The sequence below is a fragment of the Macaca mulatta genome, chromosome 7, assembly GCF_049350105.2.
Source record: "Macaca mulatta isolate MMU2019108-1 chromosome 7, T2T-MMU8v2.0, whole genome shotgun sequence".
Taxonomy (NCBI): Eukaryota; Metazoa; Chordata; class Mammalia; order Primates; family Cercopithecidae; genus Macaca; species Macaca mulatta.
Genome location: NC_133412.1, coordinates 2,767,683 through 2,793,123, shown reverse-complemented (window position 1 = coordinate 2,793,123; position 25,441 = coordinate 2,767,683). Strand labels below are relative to the sequence as shown.

The 25,441-nt window shown below is 41.4% G+C and overlaps 1 protein-coding gene across 3 annotated transcripts in view; it reads left to right on the top strand.

Annotated features, from left to right (window-relative positions):
- The window catches only part of GABRG3 (gamma-aminobutyric acid type A receptor subunit gamma3), a 562,718-nt gene that overhangs the window by 202,793 nt on the left and 334,484 nt on the right, over nt 1-25,441 (top strand). Inside the window, exon 1 of one of the 3 annotated variants that reach the window (XM_077938674.1) lies at nt 16,779-16,905. The exons of the other annotated variants lie outside the window; for them this stretch is intronic. The gene's annotated coding sequence lies outside the window, so the exon portion shown is untranslated. Of the gene's footprint in view, nt 1-16,778; nt 16,906-25,441 lie in introns of those variants that run through there. 3 annotated transcript variants of the gene reach the window in all.

The following is a 25,441-nucleotide window of genomic DNA, read 5'->3' as shown; positions in this document are numbered from 1 at the left end:
TCCGTCCTCAAGCCTGGTGAGGTGTGCACTGGGAGAAAAGCTTCCACCCGGAAAGAAAGTGACTCCCTCTGACTGCACTGCTTCGGCTGCCAGGGTCTGTAGGGAAGGAGCGGCTGCACCCCATGGCAGCGCTCAAGGTGGTGCGATCAGGGCGATCCCTGGTACTGTTAACCCTGCACAGTGTGCAGGAGCACAGGCCCTGGCACCTGGGACTGCAGAAGAGGCTCCCTCGCAGTCAGATGCCCACTAGGAGAGCAGGAGCGATGGAGGGACCCGGCCCGACCCTCACTCTAACACCAGCTGTGTAGCCATAGGAAGGTGACTCAGGGGACTATGGGGAAAGCAGCACTTGGTCATAAAGCTGTTGTGAGTGATCTCTGAGAGCCTTTCTAAAGAAGCTCAGTTAAAAAAAAAAAAAAAAGGAAAACAGACATCTCCCAATACATGGCTCGATGTCCAAAACCGCTTGCTGTCACGGGGGAGCAGCTGGAGTTGAGAATGTGCTCATGCGGTGTGAGCCTTTGAAGGCTGCAGCTCTCGTTTCCTCAGGTGGAAGCTGTCACTCAGTCAATCATGCCGAAACTCTCATTCAATACCTAAGTTCCCTCCACCACTCCCCAGCAGGTCTGAACACACTCTGTGATTAGGCAAGTCCCCCTGTGAAAGGCACAAAGTTCAGTTGTTTAGGTAAGAAGTTTCCCCTTGTTTTTTCTTAGGACCCCTGTATAGTCTGAATGTTTGTGACACCTCCCCCAAGAAAGTTCACGCCATAAAGCCTATCGACAGAATGAACTATCACCCCAGAATCAGCTCATCAACACAGTATCACCTAAGGTGGTGTGGTAGGAGGTGGGAACTTTGGGAGGTGGTAGGTCCCGGGGGGAGCCTTCGTGAACGGGATTATTTCCCTCAAAAAGAAACTTCTAAAAGACACCTTACCCCTTCCACTGTGCGGGGACACAGCAAGAAGATGTGGTCTGTGAACCAGGAAGTGGGCACTCACCAGACACCAAATCTGCTGATAGCTTGATCTTGGGCTTTGCAGCCTTCAGAGTGATGAGGAATAAATTTCTGTTGTTTATAAGTCCCCCAGTCCATGTTATTCTGTCATAGCAGACTGCACGGACTAAGAAAACCATTCTAGCCAAGTTCTTGCAGAGGAATTAAGCCCAGGCCTGAGGAGAGAGCCGTGCAGCCATGACCTAATGTGTTTGGCAGTCAGGTCCTTCTTACCCTTTGTTAATGAGTCTATTAGAATAGATAACTGAGCACGCAATAGGCATGTGGGCCAAGTACTGTGCCAAGGGCTGGGAGTGCAATGGTGACAAATAGACATGGCCCCTTGTCATTGTGGAGCAAGACAAGGGCAGGGAAGAGCCACTAGTCTCATATTCACAGAAAACATACTTGTAGATATTGGTCAGTGCTATATACAGATGTCAAGAAATGCACAATGGGAGAATTTATCTGATAAGTAAAGGCAGAGTAGCCTTCCCTGGATAAGTGCTGGGTGTGTTGGAACCTGGAGGAGTATCAGGAGTTGAGCAAGTGAATTGTACTTGGGAGTGGAAGGGCGCTTCCTGGGGAGGGAGGAGGAATACCTTGCAAAGGTGCGAGACTGGGGAAGCTGGGCCCATTGGAGGAACTGATTGAAGACCAGTGAGTGAAAGGAGTTGAGGGACGAGAAGCTTGTTGGTTGATGGGTCTGGAAAGGTAGGTTAGGGATAGATCATTTGGGCCTGGTGAGTGCCGAGGGCTATGGGAACCATCTGAGGGAAGGGCATGGTGATGCAATGTGATCAAAACTGTGCTGCCAACATTTCCCATGGAGGTCACACACGAGAGGAGCTGCAGCTGATGACCAGCAACAGCATATGCTCCCATCCCTGTGGGACAGCGCAGGCTTTTTAGATAGCCACCCTCTCGGCCACTCCATCTCGGCAGGTTCAGGCTGCCATAACAGAATACCATGGGCTGGGAGGCTTGGACAAAGGACATTTATTTCTCACAGTTCTTGAAATCTGGGAAAATCATACTTAAATTACTGAAAGACAAAGATCCAAAAGCAGCCAGAGTCCTGGGGAAGAAAGATGTTACACAGAGGAAAGGGAATGTTAGTGAAAATGCTTCTGCTATCATAGACACTGCAGACCAAAAACAATGGAAAAAAATATGCGAAGTACTGATGGAAGAGGAAGAGAGAGAGGAAAGAAATCTTACGAACAAAAATCCTATATCCGGGAAAATACCTTTTAAAAATAAAGGTCAGATCAAGCTATTTTATGATTAACAAGTGAGGGAGTTCATTTCTAGCAGAATTGCATTGCAAGAAACAGTCCAGCTTCTTCAGACTGAAGGACAGTTATACCTTGGATGGAAACTGGAGTCTACTGAAGCAGTGGAGAGCTCAGACAGATGCCGACGTGTGGGTAAATATGAAGCGCTTTCTCCATTCCTTCATTTCTTTAAAAGATGTTTGGCCATCTAAAGCAAAAATAGTTGAGTTTATAACATATATAGAAATGACATATGTGACAGCAATAGCCCGGAGGACAAGAGAGGGAAAATGAAAGTATACTGTTGTAAATCACGCAGACCATATAATGTACACACAAGGTATTCTTTTATAGTAGATACTGATAAACACATACACATGTATATTGATATATATATGTGTGTGTGTATATGTATATATACTATGAACCCTAGAGCCACCATTACAAACAACACTGTGAGGTAAAGCTTAAGAGTCAATAAGGGAGATGCAATAGAAACTCTAAAAGGCTCAGTTGATCCCAAGGAAAACAAGAGAAGAAGACAGAACAAAAAACAGATGGAACAAAGAAAAAAAGTAGCAGGATGAAAGACAGAAACATATCAGTAATCACATCAAGTGTGAACAGACCAAAGGCCTCAGTTATATAAGTTCCGTCCATCGGTTTCCCAGTGGAGGTATCAGTGCTCTTGATTATTTTGAGAACATGACAGTGGAGGTATGTTCCATGAATCATGTGAATCATGTAAAGAATGTAACAAATAAGATGTGGGCAAGAAATATATGATCTCATTTTCATTTTCGTGGCACTTTTCCTTAGTTGTCCTGAGTGTTTAAAATGGAAAGGCTGATGTAAAAATGTGCCAATTACCAGTGTATTATTTATGCGTCCCCAAATAGATTTTGAATCTCTCATCTCAAGCAATTTTCAAATTGAAAATATATAATTACTACTTTCAAGTCTGTCCCTTCCAGATTGGGCTTTTAGCACTCGCTCTTAGCTGACTCAGACGATTCATCAGGTGACAGAAAAGCAGGGAGTGGGGCACTGTCTGGTGCTGGCTGAGGATGCTGGGGACGAGAGGAGAGGACCGGTGTCTCACAGCCATGATGCTCAGGTTCACTGCTCAGTAGGGGTTGGGGGTGGGGTGGGAGCCTGGGCATCAAATGTTTCTGCTAAAATATAGTCCATACACCTGGTAGGACTAATAAAACATCAGGCTTGTAGAATCCAGGCTTCTAGTTAAGAAATGAATTATAGCTTTGAATATCTGCATCAAATTTTTAATCATGGAATCCTTTCACTTTATTTCACCTTGTCTCTTAGTAGTAAATGAAAATTATGTTTTTCTTTCCTCTGGCCTACCAATGTGAAAGCTAGAAATAAAGGAACAGTGTTGTACATAGATGCTCTCATTCAGTCACTACAGCTGATGGAAATGCCCAAGACATATGCCCTGTTATCACTTTTCTCCCCAAAATGTGTGTATGTGTGTAATCTATCTATCTATCTATCTATCTATCTATCTATCTATCTATCTATCTATCTATATACACACACATATATATACACACACATATATACATAATATAATATATATGGAGAGAGAGAGATGCTATACCAACAATTAGGAAAATAATAGAAAGAAAAATATATTCCTTCTCCTGTCACCTGACACCATAGCTTTTGTCTGTTTCTGTCTGGTATGTGCCTGTATTCTTAGAGATGTTACCTAGGTCTTAGGCCAGCCAAGGTACATATATGTGGTGCCTGCTTGAGCCGGGCGCTGCCTTTCTATGTGCAGTGAAGAACTATGAATAAGGGAGATTTTAGCTTCCAAGGTGTCTGTCTTACCTAATTTTCTACGACTATAATGGAATATGCAGACTGGGTAATTTATAAAGAAAAGCTGTTTATTTGGCTTTTGGATTTTGGAGGCTGGAAAGTCCAAGAGCATGGTGCTGGCATCTGGTGAGAGTCCTCATGAGATGGAAAGTGTCACATGCCAAATAAACATGCAAGACAGAAAAACAGGGCCAAACTTTAATCAGGAGCTCGCTCCTGTGATAATTGACCTGTTGATCATGGCATGAATCCATTTGCCTGATAACCTCTTAAAAGCTATGCCTCTTAATCCCATTACAATGGGAATTAAATTTCAACATGAGTTTTGACAGGACATTCAACCCATAGCAGTGCTCAAAGGAGAAGAGTATGTATGTGGAGCAACAATGTGATATGATGAGGCTAGGACAGTGTGGACAGGTGCATGGGAGGAAGTGTCATGGTAAGTGAAGCTTTGCACAGGATATGAAGGGGCTAGGACAGTGTGGGCGGGTGCATGGAAGGAAGTGTCGTGAGAAGTGAAGCTTTGCACAGGTCCTTGGAGTAGCCCTTTTGAAATCTTGGAAGGCTCCTTAGTTCTTAGCGTGCTTGTCACTTGGTGACTTTCTTGGCTCTAGAATTCCTCTGGGGATTGTCAGGACTGGACTCTACACTGATCCCGCCCCTGTCTCCCGCCACCACCCTTTCTTTCTCCCTTGGCTCTGAGTCCTTCACTTGACGTGTATGAATGGGATTGTTTATCCTCAAATTTGTGTACCGCACTTTTACAAATTAAACTCCCCTGCGACGCTCTGCTGCCCACTTCCACTGGCTGTTGGGCACTCAGAACATCATTACCTGATCTCCTCTCTCCTCTAGCTGCAGGAAGAGACCTGGTCACCACCTCCTGCAGTGTCCAGGTAGTTAATACATACGGCCAGCATGCACTTGCAACCTTAGTCCACAGGGAGCCACAAGTGGCCACTGAATCCCTTTTAGTCAAGTTAAATGTGACTGCAGACCCCGTTACCCAGGGCAGGTGCCTTCCTGCCCTTCCAGGTATCCAGGGTTAGTCTTGGTATTCTCCACTTCTGAGAAGGGCCTCCACTCCATAGACAGCGTCATCGGCCAGGTCTGTGCACCTGGAAGGAGGGGGCTCATTCCTCTCGGGCCAACTGTGATCCGGGATTAATTAGTGGGTCTGAGAACAGCCACCCTGAGTGAACCACACAAATGAGGCCACCAGCAGCAATTTGTACCCTGCGTCATTTGGGTGGCCTGAATTCCACTCATTCATCTGTGAATGCACTTAAAGAAACACTCCTTCTTCCCGCAAACCTCACTCTGGGGTTGGGAGGGCTATACTTCATCAAATGGTTAGGTTCATCTGCTGTGACAGTGCATCTTAACACTCCATTCTAAAAGTCTAGAATCATTTTCTAGCTCTAAAGTTGATCTGTCAGGGCTTCCTTCTTGTATTTTACCTACCTAACATTTCAAAATGTTCTGGATGTGATCTACTTTATCGATGCAGAGAAATGGATGCGATTAGAGTCCGTTAGCAGTACAGCAAAGAACTATTGCATCCGAACAGGGCTGCGGCACTGAGAGAGTAACTCAAACTTACATGCCCATTATACCTCCTCCTCGGTTAATTATTCTAAGCCATCTGGGTATGGGTTGATTAGTTTTATTGAGAAAGACAGATTCTGAATAGCATTCCTTGCTCCAAAATATTTTAAGAGTTTACTTTTCACCTGTACCTAATTATAAATATGTATATTTGGAGTACTTTTCCCTTACTCTAACACTTGTAAGAAAAATTCATTGGGAAACATTTAGACCAGACGTGGTACCTCATGTCTGTAATCCCAGTGCTTTGAGAGGTCAAAGCAGGAGGATCACTGGAAAAGAATTCAGGAGAAGCCTGAGCAACAGAGCAAGACACTATTGCTACAAAAAAAAAAAAAAAAAAAAAAATTAAACATTAGTTTGGCATGGTGACTTGCACCTGTAGTACCAGCTCCTCAAGAGGTTGAGGCAGGAGCATCAACTGAATTAGAAGTTACAGTGATCTATGATCATGACTCTGCACTCCATCCTGGGCAGCAGAGTGAGACCCTGTCTCTGAAAATAAAAAAAGATGATAAAATGTTTAAACACCTACAACATCAAAGAAAACAGTATAATAAAACTCTGTTTATCCATCATCTGATTCAATAGCTATCAAGATTTTTTTGCACCTTTTGATATTTTTGATGGTGAAATATTTTAATGCAAACTCAGGCCTCTTATTATTTTGCTCCTACATACTTGAGAATTCATTGCTAAAAAATACAGACTTCAAAACAAAAAAAAAAAAAAAAAAAAAAAAAAGAATGGCAATGTTATTATACTACCAACACAATTAGTAGTATTTTTCTGGCATGTCATACCCAGCCCATATCCAAAAACGACTGTGTGGTTGCTTTGTTTAAATTAGTATCAGACTGTCCAGTGCATTTGGTGATACCCACATGTCTTTTGAGACATGTCCTTGATTCTCAAGCATTGATTTGTTCAAAAGATTTGTCTGCTTGCTTTCTCATGGTGTCATTTAACTTGTTCTGTTCCCCACATTTTCTGCATTTCGTATGTTGTAACTCATCACAGGCCATTTCTTCGTCTTTTAATAGCTAGAATCCTTGGTACAAAGCAGCTTTCCCTCATCAGTTAGAACTATTTGGTTCCCCCAGAAAGCCTGTTGTACAGGAAAGGGAGGATAAATGCTGAAATCTCTCCCTTTAATTGCTAATTTGTTGAGTGGGTAGTGCCCTAGTTATCTCCAGTGTGGACCAGTAACTGCCTCTCTTTCTCTTACACCTTGTTGACTCTCATTATAAACTTGTAGGTCCTTATGTGTTCAATGCGTTTTAATCAGATACCATCATTACTCTATGTGATTCTCAGATTGTCCTATCTTTGGCTAACGGAAGCCCCTGCAAGTTGGCTCTCATGACTTTTGACCTCTCCTTAGTGGTCCTTAGGCATCACACGGTGTCCTAGCATTTCTGTACATTTCTTTACCAAACCCTAGAGTAGGTTGATCCTGTAAGGGGCTCTGCCCCTCTCAGTGGGGAATGGCATTTAGAAAACACCATCTGGCACCTTGGGCGTCACCATGTGGGCACTGGGCATTGCTATTAGGTCGTCACAGTTTCTAGAACCTTCCATTGCTCAGAGCTAGGAAATACGTATTGTTTAAAACCAGTCAGGACCAAGGTTGGCCCCTAATTCTGTCTCTCTCGGTCTTCCATGGGGCCTTCTTCTGAGGATGATGGGCTTTGCTCTTGTGAGCTCTCCCTGGCATGTGCTTCCTGTGCACCCCTCCCACCTAGGGCACTGGCTGCCTCCCTTACCCCAGGGCTTCTGCCCTGCTCGAGGAAGGTTCTACCTCCACCTGCAATGTGGAGCCTGCAGGACTCCCCCAGCCTTGTCACCACATGCTGTCGTATTGCCCCTGGTTTGGGGGGTATGTGTTTGTGGACATCCTGTGGGGTTCACGTGTCCCTTGCATCATCCATAGCCTTTACACTTTGGTGCTAACCCCTTGCCAGGCTCACTGAAGTAAGTGCTATGGCCACACTACCAGTATTTGCGGGATCAGGGGGTTTCCTGATACTTGTTTGTCTGTTTGTTTGTTTGTTTCTAAATATATCATCCATAGGTTTTTCATGTTATCCTGTTAATCTGTTTGGCTTGCAGTAAGAATCTGGGAAGATTCAGAAACACTGCAGCCACCCTGATTCCATTGCCCAGTAATAATGTCTTTAACTAAAATCGTCTGATTAGACAAGAGCTAGACATGAGCCTCTCACGGGGACATTACTGGCATTCCCAATGGAGACGATAAAACAAAACAAATGGTAAATGGTAGGAAGCACGGCCGATGGGCCCACAGTGCTCCAGACATCCCTTGAGATTGCCCTGGAGAACAGACGCATGCATTCTTTCTCCTGCACAATGCATTCTGACTTTTGTGCTAATAATAATTTAGTTGTTGCTTTAAACATTCTAGTTCACCTGTAAGTGCTGGTTACAGTGAAGGAAAAGAAACATTGTTCTTTCCTCTGATCAGCCTGCAGAGCCTCCTCAGAGAGGCCTGGGCAGCAGGCCCAGGGCAAATTATGTACCAAAAAAGGCTTAGAGAGTCAAATCAGCTACTTTACTTTAAAAAGGCATAGGGCATCAAGTTGGGATTCTGGCCTATGTAACCAGTATGCTGGGGAAAAAAAAAAAATAGAAAACAAGTCAAAAATGCATTCGGTAGCTCACATTTGCATGCTAATGAAAATTAAACCAGTTCCTTTTTTTAACTTTAAGAGACCATATAGCTTTTACTATGCTAATGTGTAATGTGACTTTCTCGAAGAGCTAGCCTTCAGCATTTCCCAAGCTAACTTAAACCCCTCATCCGTTTTTATGCCGTTATTTTAAGAGCTCCACCTCTTTCTAAATCCATGCTCCCAGGAAGCACTACTGCAGGATGAGTGCTGTGGGGTCTATTGTGCTTATTAGCACCAAAAACCTGAGTTCCATAAAAGTAATAGTATTTCTTTTCTAACCACTTATTTTCTAAACCGGTGTTTACTGAATAGCTTAGTGTTGTTCTAGGTTATGCCAAAGGATCTTAAGCTTAGGACTCTGCTTTCAAGGAGACACAAGTGTTAATGAATCATGATAATAAAACATGAGGAGTACTAGCAGTTATGGTGTATAAGGAACTGCAAGTGAAGGCATGAGTGATCTTTTGTTAAGAATAATTCAGTTGTCACTTTAAACATTTCTAGTGATTGACTCTGCCTTAGAAAGTCAGGAAGACTGCCCAGAAGAGGTGACCAGAAGGTCCAAGTTCCACAACTTGCATGAAGGTCCTGGGCTTTGTTACCCTTGCCCTAGCCAGGCATCATAGGACATAGGACAGTAGCATTGATAGAGGCTGGCATGGTGGCTTTTGAAGAAAGTGTCTAGAGTGGAAAAAGACTTAGGGCATGCCATAGGGTGGGAAGCAGGGAGCTGGGGATGGGCAGCCCAGCTATCTGGATTTACTATTGTGTGCTGGAAACAGAGCTTGGAAAATGCTAGAGATGAGATGCTGAACTCACTGAACCCAACAGGTTCTTGCTCACCTCATAGAAAACCCAATACACTGAGACAGCAGTGTTGCAATAGAGAGAGAGAGTGTTTAATTATTGCAAAGCTATTCAGTGGGAGAACAAGAGACATTTTTATCATCTTTCTCCCCGAGAACTCAGAGGCTAGGGTTTTTAAGGGTAACTTGATGTGCAGGGGGCTAGAGAATAGGTACTGCTGATTGGTTGGGGATGAAGTCACAGGAGTGGCAACGCTGTCTTCGTGTGCTGAGTCAGTTTCTTGGGCAGCAGGTCATAGGACTGGTTGAGTCAGATCCTTGGTATGAGTCACATGTCCAGGGGGGTCAGTTGGTTGCCAAAATGCAAAAGTCTGAGAAATATCTCAAAACCAGTCTCAGGTTTTACAATAGTGTTGTTATCTAAAGGAGCAATTGGGAAAGCTAAAAATCTTGTGGCCTCCAGCTCCATGACTCTTGAGTGGTAAGCAATTATAGAATAGCAAGCTAGGGGGCAGTGGCGGCGTATCGTCTTACTATGCCTGTTTTAGCAGGATTCAAGCCCCTCCCATAATCCTGACCTCGGCCTTTCGCTAGTCTTACAAAGGTGGTTTTAACCCCCAGAGGGGGTCAGTTTTGGGAATTATCAAAACTGGGTCAATTATCATTCTTGCTTCAAAGTTAAGTTATAAACTAAGTTCCTCTCATAGTTAGTTTGGCCTGTGCTCAGGAATGAACAAGGGCAGTTATCTTGTGAGGTTAGAAGCAAGATGGAGTTCACTGAGTTTGATTTCTCTTGCCTTATAATTTTTCCAAAGACAATTTCAACTGTTTAATTTTAAATAAGGTAGCAAAATAGCATCAGAGACTGTGTCAAAGAAAACCAGAGCTGGGCAGTAGTGAAAGCAATAAAACCAGATTTTATTTAGGACTATTGCAGTAAGGGAAGAGAAGCCTCAGAGTAGAACTGGGCTCAACTCTGGGCACAGCATGGGCACAGCATGGGCATGTAGGAATTTATAGCCAGTGAGCAGAGTGGTGGTCAGAGGATGGAAAAATGACTAAGAAGAAACATCAAGTGGAAGGGAGATCCTGCCCAAACCCACTTAACAGGACTCTTGCTGGAAGCAGGCCAGGGTGATAAGACATCCCTGGGGGACAGTGGGTGAGGAGCCCAGTCAGGTATTGAGGGAGGTCAGATACCCAGATGGAGGATTCTTGTTAATACTGGATTGCACAGGGATGTGCACAGCTGGGCCCTGTTGGAGAAAAGGTTCAGGAGCCTGACTAAAGTTTGGTCAAGAAGAGAATTTTTGTCAGCTGTATCTAGGTTACTAACTCTTGGACTAATGGAGTATTGTGTGGAAAGAGTTGGTGGTTTGGTTGTGTGAGTCACACCTACCTGGTTGTCTGACTAGTTTTTATAGTTCACTCGTTGTGGGATACTCCCTAACAACTCTGATGTGCATGTTAATCTCTTGACAAAAACTCTGAAGGATGCTGGAAAGACTGGCTTCAACAAATCATGGAAAGCCATGTTTGGCGTATCACAGGTGCTCCACAAGTGATGAGTATTATTGACTCATTTAATACTCTTGGTAAATGAACTCTAGGGGCCAAGGCAGAGCTTTCCCTTTGGCTCTCTGAAGGTTTGCTGAAAAGTCGGTTCACAAACGGAAGGTTAATAGGAGAAAAGACGTACACATTTATTTAACATGTACACATGATAACCTTCAGACTGAAGACCCAGAGATATGGGGGAGGTTGTCTGTTTTTATAATTAGTGTCAACGAAATATGGACAGTTGTGTAGAAATATGATTAAACAAAAAGGGTGTGATCTAATGGTCATAGACTGAGTGGGAAAATACAGCAAGGCCTATCGGTCTAGATTCTTCTTGGGTTCTCTGAAAACATATTCCTCTTTTCTGGGTATGAGGCAGGCCTCTCTCTGGAATGGAGGTCTGTTGACCAATAGTCAAACAAGGTAGGGCAGATAATTTCTTTATGGCCAGGTTTTACACAGACAGGGCAGAGCTAAGGATAGGTACATAATACTTTTTAGGGTTTATGGCTGGCTTTGTAGGAAAACAGGTTCTGGTTTCTGTGACCTGCCTTGGGGAAGAGGGATTCTTATTTCTCTGGCAACCTCAGAGGAGAATGGGACTGAGAAGAGGTCAGGAGAAGGTCAGAGAAAAACTTTTCTTTTGGGGGCCTTCATTTTGGGGTATTGTTTTCTATCCCCAACAAAATAAATAAACAAAGTCATGGAAGCTTACAAGTCAGAAATTATGAAAATTTCATCCTCTTCAGAAATTCAAAACAATGCCTGTATCAGAAATACTGCTAACTCCTATCATCAATGCACTGCTGTGATTTGCCATTTCAAACACGCCCCACGTGGCAATCCGCCTTCCCCTCAGGAGCAGCTGTAGCGATTTCCCACACGTGGCTGATGCACACTTTATCAATGTGTCCGTGAGAAGAGCACACTGGCCACATTCAGATCGTACGTGTCCGTGAGAACAGCACACTGGCCACATTGAGATCGTATGTGTCCGTGAGAACAGCACACTGGCCACATTCAGAATAAGGCATGTTGTGCTCTTTGCGTTTTGTTGATAATGATGCCCTCAGTTTTGTAATTGCTTGTTTACCTTGTTTGCGTAAAATCTTCCTCTGATTTTTGTGATAAAATTTTGCTGGCTTTATGCTTAGTCTGACTCTAAGAAATTTATCATTTTCTCCATTGGTAGAGTATGAAACTTTAAGCAAGAACTACCCAAGTGAGCAGTTTCCAGTTTCAAATTGTTCAAAATTCACTCATTTCCAGACTACAAAGACACACAGAACCCTCGAGTTCTGTTGTCCTGCCAGAGGTCCATTCATCTTGTATCTTCAGAAGTTTTGTTTGATTCTCTATTTGTTGCCATCTGTTCTGTGCCTTTTCATGGTGTGCATTTTGAATGCTATGGTAAAAATGGAAGCCAAAGATGCACTGGGTCTTTGGAAAAGAAAACTATAGTGATTAAAGGGAGGAGAGCTGGGCAGAAGAGAGACGATGAGGTCCTTTTGGACCGTGTGTGTATAAAATATGCTGAATGTTTGTGCCCTGTTACCAGAGTGTTCTCTTGATTCACAGTTCTCACCTCCTTGCTGAGGCTGGACGTGGCTCTGAAGAGCCGCAGCACTTCTCTCTGGCAGTGTGTTTTGCATACCCACGGGTACGTGGAAGTGACTGAACGGCTTTCTGTAGAGCCACTGCCTGATTGAACATCTCCGTGAGCGTCGGCCTTCCCCAGGAGACTGCGGGGCTCATTGTACTTGTTTTACCAATCACAGAGCTCACCAAGAGGTTGTCCAGGCCCTGGGGGTGAGAGACATAAATTGAGCCTGCCCATCATGAACACACACTTTTTCTGAAGGGTGTTAGCATGGTCTAAGTGAAGTTTGTAAACCACTGATGTAGAAGAGGGAGTAGATGTACATTCTGGTCACAATAGCAACTAGAGTAAATGGGCAAATGGCTTGAGTGAAAGGGAAAAAAATGAGATTGAACAAGAAGAGCAACTGTGGAATTCTTCAGGTTATGACTGCCGTGTGCTTTGAGGCAGTGTGTTTGCATCCTGAGGTCACGTTGTGCATCCATCGTCACACTCGGGACTCTCTGCCTACCCTGTGTTTGCACCAGATTCATCACAAAGCATCAACTGCTGTGCTTCCCTCAACAAACACTGCTCCATGTATACCCACAGGCCCAACTCATTGCTCTAACCATGTCATCCTGACTCACTCAAATTTACCTCGACTCAGATTCTGTTTCTAGGTGAACCTACACATTGTGTGCATGTGTGTGTCTGTGTGTGTGTGTTCATGTGGGCACACGTGTGCACCCCAGGTCAGTTCTAGCAATAATCAAAGAACAGAAACCTATTTTCTCTCATTATTTTCCTAATTTCTACTTGATACCTCCTGGCCATAAATCCACCGACGAATGCTCTTATCCACTCACATTTTGTCACTATCAGCATATATATCCCGTGTGGCCACTGAAAAGGGTCTATCTTATGTCTGCTTAGGGCTGAGGCTTGGAGTCACCAACCTAACACAGGATTATTGTTCCGGTTTAGTATTTTAGAGCTGAAATCCCCTCTCACTTTGGGTGTTACGTTTAGCTGCTGAATTGTGCTGACTTCTTCGGAGGGGCAGTTCACAACTTCATGAGATGGCACAGGGCAGTAAAGGCCTAAAGGGTTGAAGGGCCGACCTTGAATAAATATGTGTCCATGAAAGCTCTGTGGCTCCCAGCACGCAGGGCCGGAGGCATTGCATGCAGGCACCTGTGGGGAGGAGCAGTTTGTGGCAAGCAGACTTTCTACATGGGGAAGGACCAATGGTAGCTGCTCACAAGCACAGGCAGTAGGTTAATTGTCTGCAGAGGTTGTAGAATCAACACTCCCCAGGCTGTCTCTCATCAAACCCCAAAGTCCTTCATTCTAGAGATTTGCCACCAGGGAGAGAAAAACGAGGTAGTTCTCTTACCCATGAACACCTTTGTTTGGTAGAGGCTCCACCAAGACTCTTGTTTTGGGGTAAGATTTGTATGAGATTTCTATCCTAATACAAATGGCTGGGGATGACGCGATGGGGAAGGCGGTAATACCGACTTGTGGCTGCACAGAGCCACCATACTGAGGGCATCAGGCTGATGTTAGGCCTGGAAAACAGGTTTGAAGATTTCAATCTGAATGAATTTCTCACTCTATTTGTTCTATGCTATATGCAAAGCCATCTGACTCTACACGTACATCCTGCCCATGTCTTTGTGGAAGCAGTTGTTTCTCTTTCTCCTATATATCTATGGCAAATACTTACTCCTCCACTTAATACACACACTTTGAGTGGCTGCTGCATGCAAGCATTCCTGTAAGTGATGGTCGGAAAACAGCAGTGAACAAAAGATCCCAATGCTCAGAAGTGAGGAGTCTGGTCATGTTCAGATTATAAGGTCATAGCTAAGATGTTTCCGGGTTTTTTTTTTATTCCTGTCAAACTCTACCAGATACTTAGTGATCTTTCTCATCCAGTTCTGTACACGAGAAATCATTGTGAATTCTTCAAACTACCAAACACCACTGTAACCTAGCATATACTATAATAGAATTTCTACTGTAATATGCTATATTGTATATAATACAATAATATCATATGGATGTAACTGAAAACAAAATGCAACCCCACTGCGGGTTAGTAGTAAGTAGAAAGCATCCAAGGTGATTGTAGACCCGGATGTTAGAGTGGTGTGCTGGAGCCAGGGAAAGGTGCAGATTCCAAGACATCAATTTCATATCGGCTCTGGGGATAACAGTGCCTGGTGGAAGGCACTGTCTGCAGTTTCTCCAGCTGAGTTTTAGGCCATGTGTTCTATGCTGAAATGCAGGCAGGTGCCTGGGAAGCAGGGGTGGCTGGACTAGGTAATTCACTCTCACTCACTCGTCATGTGAGGTTGTTATCCGAATGTGTGCATTATTTATTCAAAATTACAGGTGATAAAATGCCACGGACCTAAGAAATTACTCTCAAATGCTAAAGACTTTGGCAGCTGCATCCATGGATTGTCCAGGTTTGGCTGGGCTGTATGATTTTTGTAAATGATGTTTAAGAGCATGTAGCAGGAAATCAAGCCAACTGTGTTTGAATGTGAACCTGCCACGTGAAAGCAGTGACTTTAGAATTGGACACCCCTGGGCTTCTGTTCCTGTTCTATGAAATGGAGGTAATGATTCTCTGTGCCCAGTGTGGTCCTGAGAGTTGAATGAGATGACAGGAGGGGGTGCTTAGCTGAGAGGCTGATGCATAGAAAAGCACTCCCCACAGGGCCGCCAAGCAAAGAGATTTGTGCTGAAGTCAAGTGCTCCATTGGATGTGCTGTACACTCGCTGCATTTGCAGCTGCTGGGAATCGAAAAGGGCTTCTGCTGGGGGCCAGGCGGTGTGGAGGCTCAATGACCTAATGAACAGGATGTCCATTTGGCCGAGATGAGCTGCTCCTGGTGCAGGCCACTAATGGGAAACCAGTGTTTACCGGAAACCTGCAAAATCATCCTTTGATAGCTGAGGATGTTGTCTGAGGGTGAGATCAAGCCAAATAGAGCGAAAACAATAGCAAGAACATAAAACTTCCACTTTTATGAATCATTTTTAGCTTTCAACGAAGAGTGATCAATTCATCTTAGCGAGAAGAGCCTTAGGTGGTTGTTTTCTTTAAATCCTTGATGTCTAATTTGTGAAATATTATTTTACAGATGACTTTTTTTTTCAATATTTTTTCCTATGAACAGGCAGTGAAATAATCAGCCAGAGTTTAGTGGGTGACAAACATGCTTTATTTTCTTTCTAATGTGTATCTGATCATGTTGTTGTATATCTGAATACAATATAAAAAAGCTATCTTACTCTCCCTGGGCCACAGAACAACTGGAAAGGAGAAAATAAAACAAAGCATTAGGCTTGGCTTTGCAGCTTATGTTTAGCTCCTGGCCATGAGCTGATGGCAGTGAAAAAGGAGGGAAGGAGTGATGGAGTAGCCTGCCTGAGGTTGCACAGCTGTGTCAGGAGCTGATTGAAAGCCGGGCAGCCTGGATCCAGACTCCATGATTTCATCCACCACACTGCACATTTAATTAACAAAAGTATTACTGTGAAGGGGGTGAAGAGGTGATTGAAATAGCACTGGACCTTAAAAAACTGTTGAAGGCTGTTTTATTTGCCTATTGAAGCATGCATTATATTCTTCTTTGAATTATTTAAAAAAACAAACATTGGAGTTCCAGAAGTAATGCACAAATATAGTTCCAATTAAAAATAAGTATAAAGAGCAGAGAGGTTCTATTATGCAAGAGGAATTTTTCCCTCTGTTACTCATCCACATAATCTTGTTCCTTTCCTTTCAGGCAAGCTCTGTTAACAATTTTAAGTATATTAATCAGACAAATGTAATATATATTTAATCTATGTGTTTTAAATGCATATGTTTGCACATATTACTCTAAGATGTTCTCTGAGGGATTTTCCTATGCATGATTATTCATCACCTCACATTTATTCATCACTAACTCTATGCCAGGCACTTTCCCGGTACCATTCTGAGTAATTAACTCTTACCTGGGGACTACTGTAACAAAAGACATTCACAAGAGAAAAACAAACAGGAGTTTATTAACATGCGTATTTCATAGACACATGGGAGATAGCCAGGGAGCGAGTCATTGTCACTGAGGTGGCTTAGAACTCCAGCTTATATAACATCTTCACAATGAACAATAAAGTTTTAGAGAAGTGACAAGACAAAGATAAAGGACCTTGAATTGTTAGGGAATGAAAACAAATGGGAAACTAATGATAGATCAAGGCTGGTAAGGTTTGCCGTGCGCATTCCTCTGCTGCGGTCTCCAGGCTGAGAAGGACATCTAGTTGTTGTCAGTGGTTGCCCTTTTCTCTCCCTGACAGAAAGGGGAACAGGGACGTTTCTGAACATTTACATCCTGTTTTCAGGCAAAGAGGGCGAGGGCAGAGAGTTTTTCTCTGGCCTCTGTATCTGGATTCTCCTCGATTGCCTTCAGTTCAGAGTAATCTTTATGCCAAAACAGCTTATTCTGCACTGGCAACTGAAAATATAGGTATGGTCATTGGTCTCATGAAGCTTATGCTCTGGTGGAGGAGGCAGAATTTTTAGTTTAAAGAAAGCAGCAAACACAAATAATGAAAGAAATTGTATAAAATTGTTGTTGTTAATACATTTGAAATGTTTGGTAAAATTCTCCAGTGAAACCATCTGAGTTCAAACACTTATTTTGAGGAAGCTTTTAAATTATGGATCCAATTTATTTAATGGTTAGAGGACCATACAGGTTGTGTTTAATGTAGTTTGAATTTTGGCAGTTTGTGGATTTTGAAGAATTGGTCCACTTCTTTTTAATTGGCAAATTTCTGAGTGTAATATTTTTTATGGTCTCTACCATTATCCTTTTAATGGCTGCAAGAGGTGTAGCAAGATCCTCTGTTTCACTCCTGATATTTGGCGATTTGTGTCTTATTTTTTTTCCTTTGTCATTCTTGTTCAATGTTTACTGTTTGCATTGACTTGAAGAACCAGCATTTTGTTTATTTGATTTTTCCTCTATTGTTTTCTGTTTTCAGTTTCATTAATTTTTGTTCTTATTTTCGTTATTTCCTTCCTTTTGCTGACTTTAGGTTTATTTTGCTTTTCTTTTTCGTGTTGCTTGACATAATAATTTAAATTATTGATTTGAGACCTTTCCTCTTTCCTAATGTAAGCCTTTGCAGCTATGAATTTCTCTCTCAACAATGCCTTAGCTGCATCCCACATATTTTGATATGTTATGTATTCACTTTCATTCAGTTCTGTGTACTTTTAAAATTTTTCCTTTGACATATGTTCTTCACCCATAGATTATTTTGAAGTGTGTTATTTAATTTTCATGTGTTTGGATACTTCCCTTTTGTCTTTCTCTTTTTTATTTCTCTTTTGACTTGTTGTGGTCAAAGAACATACTTCCTTCGTGTGTTTTCAATTATTTTAAAATTCTTGAGATTTATTTTATGCTGCAGGATATGGAATATCTTGGTAAATATTTTACATATGTTGGGAGAAAATGTGGATTCCAATGTTATTGGGTAGAGTTTTCTGTATATGTCAATTAGATTCTGTTGGTGGATCGAGTTGGTCAGATTAATGTTCTTGATAATTTTCTGTCTAATGGTTCTATCAGTTGTTTAAGGTTTCGATGTTCTCAATGATAGCTATAAATTTGTATCTTTCTTCTTCAGGCCTATTAGTTTTTGCTTCATGTATTTTGATGCTTTTGTTTGGTACATACGTATTTGAGATTGTTATGTCTTCCTAGTGGAACAGTCTTTTATCATTATTTAATGTCCTTTTGTGTCACTAGTAATTTTTTTCTCTGAAGTCTACTTCATGAAATATTAATATAGACACTACTGCTTTTTCTTAAAATTAATTTTATTTATTTTTTCATACTTTTACTTTCAACCTACCTACCCTGTGAAGATTCTGTGCTGTTGAATTTGATGTGAATTTCTTATAAACAATATGCAGTTGCATCAAGATTTTTAAAAGGTGTGTCTTTTAAATGTATTTAAATCTTTTTTTTTTTTTTCAAATTTTATTGTAGAATCAGGATACATGTGCAGGTTGGTAACAAAGGTATATGGTGTCATGCTGGGTTGGAGTATGAATGAATCTGTCACCCAGGTAGTGAGCACAGTACCCAATAGGTAGCTTTCAGCTCTTGGCCCGCTCCCTGTCTCCTCTAGTAGTCCCCAGAGTCTATTGACCCCATCTGTACGTCCATGTGTCCTCTTACTTACATGTAAGAACATGTGGTATTTGATTTTCTGTTTCTGCCTTAGGTCACTTAGGATAATGATTTCCAGCTGCATCCATGTTGTTTAAGGGACACGACTTCATTATTTTTTATGGTTGCATATTATTATATGGTATATATGTACCACATTTTCTTTATCCGATCTAGGTGTTGATGGATACGTAAGTTGACTCCCTGTCATTGCTATTGTGAATAGTGCTGCGATAAACATATGGGTGCATCATATGTCTTTTTCGTAGAATGATTTATTTTCCTTTGGGTATATATCCCGTAATGGGATTGCTGGGTATAATGGTAGTTCTGTTTTTAGTCCTTTGAGAAATCTCTAAACTGCCCTTCACAGTGGCTGAACTAACATTTTCACCAACAGTGTTCCCTTTTCTCTCCAGCCTTGCTAACATCTGTTATTTTTTGACTTTTTAACAAAAGTCATTCTGATTGGTATAAGATAGTATCTCATTGTGGTTTTGATTTGCATTTCTTTGATTACTAGCGATGCTGAGCATTTTTTCACATGTTGTCTTCTTTTAAGAAGTGTCTGTTCTTAACCTTTGCCCATTTTTTCATGGGGTTATTTGTTTTTTGCTTGTTGATTTGTTTAAGTTACTTATAGATTCTGGATATCAAGCCTTTGTCAGATGTATAGTTTGTGAATGTTTTCTCCCATTCCGTAGGTTGTCTGTTTACTCTCTGAAACTATCAAGAGAAACTTGATAGTTTCTCTTGCTATGCAGAAAGTCTTTAATTAGGTTTCACTTGTCAATTTTATTTTGTTGTTGCAATTGCTTTTCAGGACTAAGCCATTCAATTCTTTGCCTTGGCTAATATTGAGAAGGGCATTTCCTAGGTTTTCCTGTTGGATTTTTATAGTTTGAGGTCTTATATTTAAGTCTTTAATCCATCTTGAGTTGATTTTTATATATGGTGATAAATAGGGGTCCAGTTTCAGTCTGCTGCATGCGGCTGGCTGACCAGTTATCCCAGCATTATTTATTGAATAGAGAGTCCTTTTTCCATTGCTTGTTATTGTTGGCTTTGTCGAAGATTAAATGGTTGTAGGTGAGAAAACAACACCTAGTTTTCTGTTCTATAGGTCTATGAGTCTGTTTTCATACCAGTACCATGCATTTTGGTTACTGTAGCCTTGTAATATAGTTTAAAGTTGGGTGATGTGATTTTTGCTTAGGATTGCTTTGACTGTTTAGGCTCTTTTTTGATTCCATATGAATTTTAGAATTATTTATTTAATTCTGTGGAGAAAATGGCATTGGTAGTTTGATAGGAATAGTGTTGAATCTGTAAATCGCTTTGATCAATATGGCCGTTTTAATGATACTGATTTTTCCTTTGTCCATTTGTTTGTGTCATCTTTGATTTCTTTCATCAGTGTTTTGTTGTTCTCCTTATAAAGCTCTATTCCCTCCCTAGTTAGCTATTTTCCTACATATTTTATTCTTTTTGTGGCTACTGTAAATGGGATTGTGATATTGATTTGGCTCTCAGCTTTGATGTTATTTAAGCCATTTACATTTAAGGTAATTATTAGTATATTAGGAGATACTAGCATTCTAGTTTGCATTATAATATTTATTTTCTCTGTCTCTCATTCCTATGTTTCTTTTTACTTGTTTTCACATGGATTACTTGAATAGTTTTTAGAATTTAATCTTAATTTATTTATAATGTTTTTCAATATCTTGTTTTGTATGATTTTCTTAATGGTTACTGTAAGAATAAATACATACGTAATTAACTTATAACAGTCTCAATGTTTTACCACATTGAGTAATGTATGGAAACTACTTTCATTCAGTTCCCTAGTCTCTCCTTGCCTTTTGAATATAATTATCTTAGGTATTTCCTATATATACATTGAGCACAACATCAGATGGTGTTATGATTCAACCATCAAATACTGTTTAAGAAACTCATGAAAAGATGGATTGTCAATTATATTTTTATTCTTACTCTTACATATTTCCATACTCCTCTTTCTTTTCTGAAGTTCCAGACTTTCCTTTGTTGTCATGTCCTTTCAATTTAGAGAACTTCCTTTAACAACTCCTTAAGGGATATTTCCTAGGCACAAATTTGCTTGATAGTTCTTTAGCTGAGAGTGTTTTTATTTGTCCTTCATTTCTAGAGGTATTTCTACTGAATGTAGAATTCATAGTTGACAGCTCTTTACTTTCAGCACTTGAAATACATTGTCCAATTTCCTTCTAGCATTCATGGTTTTAGATGAGAAGTGTGTTATCATTTGCATTTTTAAAAACTATATGCAATGTGTTATTTGTCTCTGGCTGTTTTTAAGATTTTTTACCTTATTTTTTATGATGATATTTCTGGGTATGGATTTTGTTGGGTTTATTTTACTCGAGGTTTGTTTAGCCTCTTGAATCTGTAGGCTTACATCTTTGACCAAGTTTCAGAAGTTTTCAGCCATTATTTCTTCCAGTACTTTCAATAGTGTTTCAATCCTGTCTCTCTCTTCTCCTTCCAAGATTCTGATAGTGTAAAAATTGACTCTTTTGAAATTGTCATATTAGTTCCCTGAGAATGTTTGTTTATTTATTTATTTTAGAATCTACTTACTTTTTGTGGTTTAGATTAGGTAAAATAATTTTAATCTGTCCTCAATTATATACAGTCTGTCTTGTGGCATCCTCACTATTAAGCTCATTCAGTGAATTTTTAAAAATTGTGTTTACCATATTTTACTACAATTTTCATTTAGTTATTTTCTGAGCTTTTTCTTCTTTTAGGAATTTCTTTCAAGAGGATGAATAACTGCTTGTTGAAGCATTTTCATGACAACTGCGTTAAAATCCTTGTCCAACAATTTCAGCATCTGTATCATCTTGATGTTGGCATCTGTCGATCTTCTTTTCCATACATCTTGTGACTTTCTGGTTCTGAACATGATGAGTAATTTGTTTTTTCTTTCTCTTTCCCTCCCTCCCTCCTTTCCTCCCTCCCTCTCTCTCTTTCTCTCTTTCTCTCTCTTTCTCTTTCTCTTTCCCTCTCTCTCTCTCTCTGTCTCTGTCTCCCTTTCTTCCTTGTCTTCTCATCTTGTCTCACCTCACCTCACTCTGTCACCAGGCTGGAGTGCACTGGTGCAGTCTCAGCTCATTGCAACCTTTGCTTCCCAGGTTCATCCGATTCTCCTGCCTCGGCCTCCTGAGTATCTGGGACTACAGGCATGCACCACCACGCCCAGCTAATTTTGTATTTTTAGTAGAGACAGGTTTTCACCATGTTGGCCAGGATGGTCTCTATCTGTTGACCTCATGATCTGCCCACTTGGCCTCCCAAATAGCTGGGATTACAGACGTGAGCCACCGTGCCTGGCCATGTTTTTTTGTTTGTTTTTCTTTCTTTTTTTTTTTTTTTGAGACAGAGTCTCACACTATTCTCCAGGCTGCAGTGTGGTGGCGTGATCTCAGCTCACAGCAACCTCCACCTCCCAGGTTAAAGTGATTCTCCTGCCTCAGCCACCTGTGTTGCTGGAATTACAGGTGCCCACCACTGTGCCTGGCTAATTTTTGTATTTTTAGTAGAGACGGGGTTTCACTGTTTTGGCCAGGCTGGTCTCAAACTCCGGGGCCTCTTGTGATCTGCCCATCTCAGCCTCCCAGGGTCCTGGGATTACGGCCATCAGCCGCCGCACCCAGCCAGCATGATGAGTAATTTTCTATTGTAGACTGAAGGTTTGGATATTACATTGTGAGACTCTGGTTCTGTGTATTCTTTTTTCACAGGCATCTCCCTGTGGAGGTGTAGTTGGAAGGCCACATGACGCTGAATGCTCAGCGTCCCTTCAGTCCCATGGACACCAGCCTTGCAAGAGTGGAGCAGCAACCCGATGTCTCACTGCAGATGGGGGCAGTGGCATTTCAGCTCCATCCTAGCCCTGCTAATACATTCCTGACATTCCTGGTCACTTCTTTTGTCTGATTTCTTCCTCTTATAAATAACACCCTCTTCCTTATACCACTGTTAGGCATCCTTTATGTTTGAGTGTCACCAAGACTTTGCTCCCTGCTCCCCTCAGCCTCCATCACCAAGACTTTGCTCCCCTCAGCCTCCATCACCAAGACCTTGCTCCCCTTCTCCCCTCAGCCCTCCATCACCAAGACCTTGCTCCCCTTCTCCCCTCAGCCCTCCATCACCAAGACCTTGCTCTCTGCTCCCCTCAGCCTCCCAGAGCCCTCCTGCTCCTGCTCTTTCTCTCCAGGCCCTGGCCCAACTTGCTGTCTGCTCAAACTGTGCACACTGTGAGCTGCTGGGAGCTCTCTCAGGGCTCAGCCTTGCCATTTCTTTGCTTAAAATGCCAAAGTGTCTTCCTATTGCCTATCAAATTATGTATAACCTCCTTCCTAGGGAATTAAGGGCTCTTGTTTCTAAAATATGCTCTAAACTGCCTCTCTGCCTTTTCTCTTTTAAAGTGAAAACCTCACAGATCAGTATATTTATAGGAAGACCTTATTATGTAATTTAATAATAATTCCTACTTGGATCCTCTGTGGCAGGTACTGTGTTATGTCCTAACAGACATCATTTAATTAATCTTCATAATAATCCAATGAAATAACAGACACAAAGAAGTTAAGACTTCGGGCTCTGCGGTTGTCAGCCCCCGGTGCAAATCCCGTCTGGACTGTAGCTCTTCCTCCTAAATATGGGCAGTAGCCTCAGGATTGTTGTGAAGCCTAAAGAAGGTAATGTGTAAGAGCTTCCAGCATGAGGTGCTGTGCACAGTGAGCATTCAGTAGGTAATGTGGTTGCTGCTGTTGCCAATGTTTAGCGTTATTGCCGTGCTTTAGAGTGAGGCCCAGTGAGGTGAAGCAAGTAGCCCAAGAACACACAGCTATGAAGTAATAAAAGGCGGATGTCACACTCTGCAGCGTTAAAAGCACAGCGTGTGAAAAGGAATGGATGGGACCATCCTTCACGTTCCTCCCAGGTATCTACAGACAGGCCCTGATTTATGCTGGTTTGAATTGTGATTTTTTAAATTTAATCTTGGGTTTATTGGTGTATTAAATGCATTTTGGATTCCTGATACTTTGGACTTATGATGGATTTATTGGGATGTATCTCCATCAGAAGTCAAGGAGCATCTGTACTTATATGAAAACTCTAGACCAAAGACTGAAATACACTTTTCATTTAAAATTCAATGTTAGCTATCCGCTTCTGCCCCAAGCAGCTTTCACGATGCAACTTGCCTTTTTGATCCATTATGTGAGCAAGAAGTTTGTGTTCACAGAAGGGCTTTTTGAGAATACTAATGGCGCTCTCCATCACAACTTAAGCAGCCACTCTATTTCCTTTAATATCATCAGTGCCATGTGAATGAGAGAGCCACTGCATGAGCTCTGGAGGCAGTGACCTTCAGGGTTGATGTGCTTAGGATTGGGGTGATGTTGAGCGGTGCATTTAGAAGTAAACATCACACTTGCATTTTTTTTTTTTTTTTGTAAACTGTCTCAAAAGAAAGAATTAAGGATAAATATTGCTTGGCACAGTTTTAGAAGGAATGGTACCAGCTCCTGTTTGTACCTCTGGTAGAATTCGGCTGTGAATCTGTCTAGTCCTGGGCTTTTTTTTGATTTGTGTAATTACTGCCTCAATTTCAGAACTTGTTATTGGTCTATTCAGGGATTCAGCTTCTTCCTGGTTTAGTCTTAGGACTTTAGTGTATGTGTCCAGGAATTTATCCATTTCTTCTAGGTTTTCTAGTTTATTTGTGTAGAAGTGTTTATAGTATTCTCTGATGGTAGTTTGTATTTCTGTGGGATTAGTGATATCCCCTTTATTATTTTTCTTGTGTCTATTTGATTCTTCTCTCTTTTAATCTTTGTTAGTCTGGCTAGCGGTCTATCTATTTTGTCAGTCTTTTCAAAAAGCCAGCTCCTAGGTATAGGACATAGGCATGGGCAAAGACTTCATGACTAAAACACCAAAAGCAATGGCAACAAAAGCCAACATTGACAAATGGGATCTAATTAAACTAAAGAGCTTTTGCACAGCAAAAGAAACTATCATTAGAGTGAACAGGCAATCTACAGAATGGGAGAAAAATTTTGCAATCTATCCATCGGACAAAGGGCTAATATCCAGAATCTACAAGGAATTTAAACAAATTTACAAGAAAAAAACAACCCCATCAAAAAGTGGGCAAAGGATATGAACTGACATTTATCAAAAGAAGACATTTATGCAGCCAAAAAACATATGAAAAAAGATCATCATCACTGGTCATTAGAGAAATGCAAATCCAAACCACAATGAGATGCCATCTCATGCCAGTTAGAATGGTGATCATTCAAAAGTCAGGAAACAACAGATGCTGGAGAGGATGTGGAGAAATAGGAACGCTTTGACACTGTTGGTGGCAGTGTAAATTAGTTCAACCATTGTGGTGATGTGTGGTGATTCCTCAAGGATCTAGAAGCAGAAATACCATTTGACCCAGCAATCCCATTACTGGGTATATACCCAAAGTATTATAAATCGTTCTGCTATAAAGATACATGCACACGTGTGTTTATTGCAGCACTATTCACAATAGCAAAGACTTGGAACCAATCCGAATGCCCATCAATGATAGACTGGATAAATAAAATGTGGCACATATATACCATGGAATACTGTGCAGCCATAGAAAGAATGAGTTTATGTCCTTTGCAGGGACATGGATGAAGCTGGAAACCAACATTCTTAGCAGACTAACACAGGAACAGAAAACTAAACAGCACATGTTCTCACTCATGAGTGGGAG